Source organism: Arachis hypogaea, chromosome 12, assembly GCF_003086295.3.
Source record: "Arachis hypogaea cultivar Tifrunner chromosome 12, arahy.Tifrunner.gnm2.J5K5, whole genome shotgun sequence".
Lineage (NCBI taxonomy): Eukaryota > Viridiplantae > Streptophyta > Magnoliopsida > Fabales > Fabaceae > Arachis > Arachis hypogaea.
The window spans coordinates 28,923,743-28,932,261 of NC_092047.1; the positions used below are offsets into that span (position 1 = coordinate 28,923,743).

The 8,519-nt window shown below is 40.2% G+C and overlaps 1 non-coding gene across 1 annotated transcript; it reads left to right on the forward strand.

Moving 5' to 3' along the window:
- Positions 1-6,465: 6,465 nt before the first annotated feature.
- Positions 6,466-6,545, forward strand: LOC112731772 (small nucleolar RNA snoR53Y). Its single transcript, XR_003167534.1, has one exon. It is a non-coding gene; the product is annotated as a small nucleolar RNA snoR53Y (small nucleolar RNA).
- Positions 6,546-8,519: the final 1,974 nt, after the last annotated feature.

Consider the following 8,519-nt stretch of genomic DNA (forward strand, 5'->3'; position numbering starts at 1 on the left):
TCAGAATGGACCATCCTGGACACATTCTATGATGGTCTGTCTGAATTATCAAATATGTCATTGGACCATTCTGCAGGTGGATCCATTCACCTAAAGAAAATGCCTGCAGAAGCTCAAGAACTCGTTGACATGGTTGCAAATAACCAGTTCATGTACACTTCTGAAAGAAATCTTGTGAGTAATGGGACGCCTCAGAGGAAGGAAGTTCTTGAAATTGATACTCTGAATGCCATATTGGCTCAGAATAAAATATTAACTTAGCAAGTCAATATGATCTCTCAGAGTCTGAATGGATTGAAGGAATCATCCAACAGTACTAAAGAGGCATCTTCTGAAGAAGAAGCTTATGATCCTGAGAACCCTGCAATAGCAGAGGTGAATTACATGGGTGAACCCTATGGAAACACCTATAATCCCTCATGGAGAAATCATCCAAATTTCTCATGGAAGGATCAACAAAAGCCTCAACAAGGCTTTAGCAATGGTGGACGAAACAGGTTTAGCAATAGCAAGCCTTTTCCATCATCCACTCAGCAAAAGACAGAGAGTTCTGAGCAGAATCCATCTAGCTTAGCAAATATAGTCTCTGATCTATCTAAGGCCACTTTAAGTTTCATGAATGAAACAAGGTCCTCCATTAGAAATTTGGAGGCACAAGTGGGCCAGCTGAGTAAAAGAGTCACTGAAACTCCTCCTAGTACTCTCCCAAGCAATACAGAAGAAAATCCAAAGAGAGAGTGCAAAGCCATTGATATAACCAAAATGGCCGAACCCACAAAAGAGGAGGAGGACGTGAATCCCAGTGAGGAAGACCTCCTGGGACATCCAGTGATCAACAAGGAGTTTCCCTCTGAGGAATCCAAGGAATCTGAGGCTCATCTAGAGACCATAGAGATTCCATTGAACCTCTTTATGCCATTCATGAGCTCTGATGAGTATTCTTCTTCTGAAGAGAATGAAGATGTCACTGAAGAGCAAGTTGCCAAGTACCTTGGTGCAATCATGAAGCTGAATGCCAAGTTATTTGGTAATGAGACTTGGAAAGATGAACCTCCCTTGCTCATCAATGAACTGAGTGATCTGGATCAACTGACATTGCCTCAGAAGAAACAGGATCCTGGAAAGTTCTTAATACCTTGTACCATAGGCACCATGACCTTTGAGAAGGCTCTATGTAACCTTGGGTCAGGGATAAACCTCATGCCACTCTCTGTAATAGAGAAACTGGGAATCTTTGAGGTGCAAGCTGCCAGAATCTCATTAGAGATGGCATACAACTCAAGAAAACAGGCTTATGGACAAGTAGAGGACGTGTTAGTAAAGGTTGAAGGCCTTTACATCCCTGCTGATTTCATAATCCTAGACACAGAGAAGGATGAGGATGAATCCATCATCCTTGGAAGACCCTTCCTAGCCACAGCAAGAGCTGTGATTGATGTGGACAGAGGAGAATTGATCCTTCAACTGAATGAGGACAACCTTGTGTTTAAAACTCAAGGATCTCCTTCTGTAACCATGGAGAGGAAGTATGAAAAGCTTCTCTCACTGCAGAGTCAACCAAAGCCCCCCCACAGTCAAACTCTAAGTTTGGTGTTGGGAGGCCACAACCAAACTCTAAGTTTGGTGTTGAACCCCCACATTCAAACTCTAAGTTTGGTGTTGGGAGGTTCCAACCTTGCTCTGATTATTTGTGAGGCTCCGTGAGAGCTCACTGTCAAGCTATTGACATTAAAGAAGCGCTTGTTGGGAGGCAACCCAATGTTATTTAATCATATCTATTTTATTTTCTCTTTATTATTTCATGTTTTATTAGGTTGATGATCATGTGGAGTCACAAAAACTACTGAAAAATCAAAAACAAAATAAAAAAACAACATTAAAAATAGCACACCCTGGAGAAGAGCAGTCTGGCATTTAAACGCCAGAAACAAGCATCTGTCTGGCGTTTAACGCCAGAAACAGGCACCAAGCTGGCGTTTAACGCTAGAAACAAGCATCTACCTGGTGTTAAACGCCAGAAATAGGCTACATTTGGGCGTTTAACGCCAGAAACAAGCAGCAGTCTGGCGTTAAACACCAGGATAGCGCAGCAAGGGCGTTTTACACGCCTAATTGGAGCAGGGATGTTAAGTCCTTGGCCCCACTTGATCTGTGGACCCCACAGGATCCCCATCTACCCCACCTCTTCTTCTCTCCTCTTCACACCTTTTCATAACTCTCTTCCCCAAATAACTTCCACCAATCACCTCCATTACTCCTCCAAAACCATCATACAACCCACCTACACCCACCCACTCAAATTCAAACCATCACTCCTTCCTTTTCACACATTATAACCACCTAAAACCCTCCTTGGCCGAATACACCTTCTCCCTCCATCTCCTCCATTTTCTTCTTCTTCTTCTACTACTTTCTTTCTTCTTTTGCTCGGGGACGAGCAAACCTTCTAAGTTTGGTGTGGTAAAAGCGTTGCTTTTTTTTCCATAACCATTTATGACACCTAAGGCCAGAGAAACCTCTAGAAAGAGGAAAGGGAAGACAAAAGCTTCCACCTCCGAGTCATGGGAGATGGAGAGATTCATCTCAAAAGCTCATCACTAAGAAAATGATGGAGCAAACAAGAGATCATGGACCTCAACAAGAGCATGAGGAAATTCCTCACCATGAAATCCCTGAGATGCCTCAGGGGATGCACTTTCCTCCACAAAACTATTGGGAGCAAATCAACACCTCCCTAGGAGAATTAAGTTCCAATATGGGACAACTAAGGGTAGAGCACCAAGAGCATTCCATCATCCTCCATGAAATTAGAGAAGATCAAAGAGCTATGAGGGAGGAACAACAAAGACAAGGAAGAGACATAGAGGAGCTCAAAAGCACCATTGGTTCTTCAGGAAGAGGAAGACGCCATCCTCACTAAGGTGGACTCATTCCTTAATCTCCTTGTCTATTTATTTTCTGTTTTCGGTTTCCATGCTTCATGTTTAATTATGTTTGTATCTTTACTCTATGATCATTAGTGTCTAAGTGTCTATGCCTTAAAGTTATGAATATGAATCCATCACTTCTCTTAAATGAAAAATGTTCTAAAAACAAAAGAACAAGAAGTACATGGTTTCGAATTCATCCTTGAAACTAGTTTAATTATTTTGATGTGGTGACAATACTTTTTGTTTTCTGAATGAATGCTTGAACAGTGCATATGTCTTTTGAAGTTGATGTTTATGAATGTTAAATATGTTGGCTCTTGAAGAATAAGGAAAAAGGAGACATGTTATTTGATAATCTAAAAAATCATAAAAATAATTCTTGAAGTAAGAAAAAGCAGTGAATACAAAAGCTTGCAGAAAAAAATAGCGAAAAAAAGAAAAAAAAAGAGAAAAAGCAAGCAGAAAAAGCCAAAAGCTATTTAAACCAAAAGGCAAGAGCAAAAAGCCAATAGCCCTTAAAACCAAAAGGCAAGGGTAAATAAAAAGGATCCAAGGCTTTGAGCATCAGTAGATAGGAGGGCCTAAAGGAATAAAATCATAGCCTAAGTGGCTAAACCAAGCTGTCCCTAACCATGTGCTTGTGGCGTGAAGGTGTCAAGTGAAAACTTGAGACTGAGCGGTTAAAGTCAAGGTCCAAAGCAAAAACAGAGTGTGCTTAAGAACCCTGGACACCTCTAATTGGGGACTTTAGCAAAGCTGAGTCACAATCTGAAAAGGTTCACCCAGTTATGTGTCTGTGGCATTTATGTATCCGGTGGTAATACTGGAAAACAAAGTGCTTAGGGCCACGGCCAAGACTCATAAAGTAGCTGTGTTCAAGAATCAACATACTGAACTAGGAGAATCAATAACACTATCTGAACTCTGAGTTCCTATAGATGCCAATCATTCTGAACTTCAATGGATAAAGTGAGATGCCAAAACTATTCAAGAGGCAAAAAGCTACAAGTCCTGCTCATCTGATTGGAGCTAAGTTTCATTGATATTTTGAAATTTATAGTATATTCTCTTCTTTTTATCCTATTTTATTTTCAGTTGCTTGGGGACAAGCAACAATTTAAGTTTGGTGTTGTGATGAGCGGATAATTTATACGCTTTTTGGCATTGTTTTTACATAGTTTTTAGTATAATTTAGTTAGTTTTTAGTATATTTTTATTAGTTTTTAAATAAAATTCACATTTCTGGACTTTACTATGAGTTTGTGTGTTTTTCTATGATTTCAGGTATTTTCTGGCTGAAATTGAGGGACTTGAGAAAAAATTAGATTCAGAGGTTGAAGAAGGACTACAGATGCTGCTGGATTCTGACCTCCCTGCACTCAAAGTGGATTTTCTGAAGCTACAGAACTCCAAATGGCGCGCTCTCAATTGCTCTGGAAAGTAGACATCCAGGGCTTTCCAGCAATATATAATAGTCCATACTTTGCCTGAGTTTAGATGATGCAAACTGGCGTTGAACGCCAGTTCCATGCTGCTTTCTGGAGTCAAACGCCAGAAACAGGTTGCAAAGTGGAGTTAAATGCCAGAAACAGGTTACAAACTGGCGTTCAACTCCAAGAAAGACCTCTACACATGTAAAGCTCAATGCTCAGCCCAAGCACACATCAAGTGGGCCTCGGAAGTGGATTTCTGCATCATTTACTCATTTCTGTAAACCCTAGTAACTAGTTTAGTATAAATAGGACTTTTTACTATCTTAGTTAGGGATCTTTGATCAGTTTTATGCTATCTTAGACTTTCATGGGGGCTGGCCATTCAGCCATGCTTGGACCATTATCACTTATGTATTTTCAAACGGCAGAGTTTCTACACAGCATAGATTAAGGTGTGGAGCTCTGCTGTTCCTCATGAATTAATACAAAGTACTACTGTTTTTCTATTTAATTCAAGCTTATTCCTATTCTAAGATATCCATTCGCACCCAAGAACATGATGAATGTGATGATTATGTGACTCTCATCATCATTCTCACCTATGAACGCGTGCCTGACAAACACTTCCGTTCTACATGCAAACAAGCTAGAATGAATATCTCTTAGATATCTAATACAGGGGACCGAGTCCGAGATATTAGAATCTTCGTGGTATAAGTTAGAACCCATGGATGGCCATTCTTGAGATCCGGAAAGTCTAAACCTTGTCTGTGGTATTCCGAGTAGGATCTGGGAAGGGATGGCTGTGACGAGCTTCAAACTCGCGAGTGCTGGGCATAGTGACAGACGCAAAAGGATAGTAAATCCTATTCCAGTATGATCGAGAACCGACAGATGATTAGCCATGCAGTGACAGCGCATTGGACCATTTTCACAGAGAGGATGGGATGTAGCCATTGACAACGGTGATGCCCTACATAAAGCTTGCCATGGAAAGGAGTAGGATTGGTTGGATGAAGACAGCAGGAAAGCAGAGGTTCAGAGGAACGAAAGCATCTCTATACGCTTATCTGAAACTCTCACCAATGAATTACATAAGTATCTCTATCCTATTTTAATTATCTTTTAGTACACTATAATCTCTTAATACATTTGAATCCGCCTGACTGAGATTTACAAGGTGACCATAGCTTGCCTCAAGCCGACAATCTCCGTGGGATCGACCCTTACTTGCGTATGGTTTATTACTTGGACGACCCAGTGCACTTGCTGGTCAGCTATGCGAAGTTGTGACAAAGAATTAAGATTATGAACGTGCGTATAAAGTTTTCAGCTTCGTTACCAAGGAATAGAACCGTCACGATTTCTGCGCACCAAGAGAAGTTTAATACTGTCACTGATTATTGAGGAAGAATGGGCAGCAGGGAAGAGAGGAAAGAAAAAGATAAGAGCAGAGAAGAAAGGGCACGAACCAGCAGTGTGAATAGGTGATGAGCAGCAGTGTTGAGAGAACAGAGACGGGCGGCGCGTTGGGTGGCGCATTGGGCGGCGCGACGGGTGGCTAGATTAGCGGTGACAATGGATGGCAGCGTGGTGAAGAAATCTGGGTTGCAGAGATGAGAGAACAGAGACGAAGAGAGGTTTTTTTTTTAACAAGGGGCAGAGGAGGGAGTTATGAATGAGGGGCTGAAAATTAGGGTTAGTGGTTAGTGGGATCTGACTTAGGTTTATTAAATTACCCAAACTACCCTCAATTTTTTTTGCAAAACCTGAAACACCTCGCTATTTCCGCCATATTGATTGTGTCCCGCCATGGCGCCACCGTAATTGCGGCCGCCATGGCGCCCCCCGTTATAACCCCATCACGGTGCCCAGTAAATGGTGGCAGGGTCAAAACCCGCCACGCCATATCGTTATGTCGCCGCCATAAACGCCATTTAAAAACACTGGCTCATTACTAGTCATTAATTTCTGGATTGCAAATCAGGATCTGAAACAAAACACATGCTCTAATATGTACCAGATTCTGATTAATAATGTTCTGATTAATAACATTATAATTTATGCTTTTTAGTAATACTTTAGTGCTTGTAATTTGCAAGGTTCCCAATGATGCTGCTATTCTTTACCATGCTAATGCTGAATAACATTTGATTATTCCTTTCATTATACTGAGGGAACTCCTTTAACTATAAATTGTGCAAATTTTCATCTGTTTTAGAGATTTATTTGTTCTTTATCAAAGTATGAATTTGGATGGTTTTGATTTGGTGTGACATGATCAGCTTTACCGCTACCTTGTGAGGAGGACCGACAGTAATTAAACTCAGGTTTACAGAGACTGCACGTGCTAGAATAGAGAAGGCTGGTGGTGAATGCTTGACATTTGATCAAGTTGCCTTTAGAGCACCTCTTGGACAGAACACGGTATGTGTACATTAGATATATAATCCACTTACTAGTTTCAAATGATGTTTATGACTATGATATATAAACTTATCAATGGATATTTGAGCTGGACTGGTTCAAAAAATATTTGTACCATTTAATTGAATAAATCACATGAAACCAAGTATATATTCATTTTTGAATTATAATGATGCTATGCATCATGATTGGATAAGTTTGGAAATGTTGAAGTGATCAGTTTTTAGATGGTTAATTTAGTTTATATATTGTTGTATGAATGTAGGTCCTTTTTAGAGGCCCAAAGAACTCCAGGAAAGTTGTGAAACACTTTGGTCCTGCTGCTGGTGTTCCTCACAGCCAAACCAAGCCTTATGTATGATCCAAGAGAAGGAAGTTTGAGATGGCTAGAGGAAGGAGGAATAGAAAAGGACTTAGAGTTTAAATTGTATTGTTTCTGTATTTTTCTTCAATTTTTAGTTTTTGAATTTGAACTCGAGATTTATTTTATATTTGAGTATTAGTTTTTTAATATATGAAACAATCATAGCAAAAAATATATGTGTTATTAATTATTGTTTGATTTGTCTTGTAATAAAAATTGTATACTATATTTATAGGTTTGGTAATTGATGAGCGGATATTTTATACGCTTTTTGGCATCATTTTCATATAGTTTTTAGCATGTTTTGTTTAGTTTTTATTATAGTTTCATTGGTTTTAGTGTTAAATTCACATTTTTGGATTCTACTTTGAGTTTGTGTGTTTTATGCAATTTCAGGTATTTTCTTACTGAAATTGAGGAGTTGGAGCAAAAGTTAGCAAAAGTCTGATTCAGAGATAGAGAAAGCACTGCAGATGCTATCTGGATCTGACCTCCTTGCACTCGGAAGAGCTTCTCTAGAGCTAGAGAAATTCAAATGGAGAGTTCTCAATGGCTCTGGAAAGCTGACTTCCAGAGCTTTCTAGAAATGTATAATAATCTATACTTTGCTTCAGAATAGAAGGCCCAAAACTGGCGTCCAACGCCAGCCTCCTACCCCATTCCAGGCGTCCAGCGCCCAAAGAAGGAGACCAGCGTCCAAACACCCAAAGAGGAACCCCTAGCCAGCATTCAACGCCCTAGAGGCCTCCTAACACGTGGATCTCATCAAAGCTCAGCCCAAACACTCACCAAGTAGGCCCCAGAAGTAGATTTTAGCACCGAAAGACTGTTTTACCCTTTCTTATCTAATCCTTAGTCATTAGGTTAGTATTTAAGGGATAATTTACATAATCATACGAGACCTTTATGCCATATTTTCGTTTATCATTGTGTTTCCTAGCAGTATAAGTTTCTAAACCTCCTAGGTTGAGGGGAGGAGCCCTGCTGAGTTTTATGTATTAATAAAAGTACTACTGTTTCTCTTCAATACATGTTTGATTCAATTCTAAGATGTATCTTCGTTCTTCAACTTGATGAATGGAATGACCTGTGACAATCATCTCCGTTCTTCATACTAAGACTGCGTGTCTGACAACCACCCGTGTTCTTCTTGGGTTCGTGTGAATACGTGACTGGAAAGCTTCGAACTGCCAGCTTGATTATACATCTCTTAGACGGTATCCACGACTTCGTTGGGGACTTCTCGAGACACCAGTTTAGCCGAGGTATGGGGAGATTAGGGTCTCTGTGGTAGAGGCTAGAATCCAAAGGCGCAGCATTCTATGATCCGGAAGATTCGACCTTGTCTGTGGCGTTTTGAGTAGG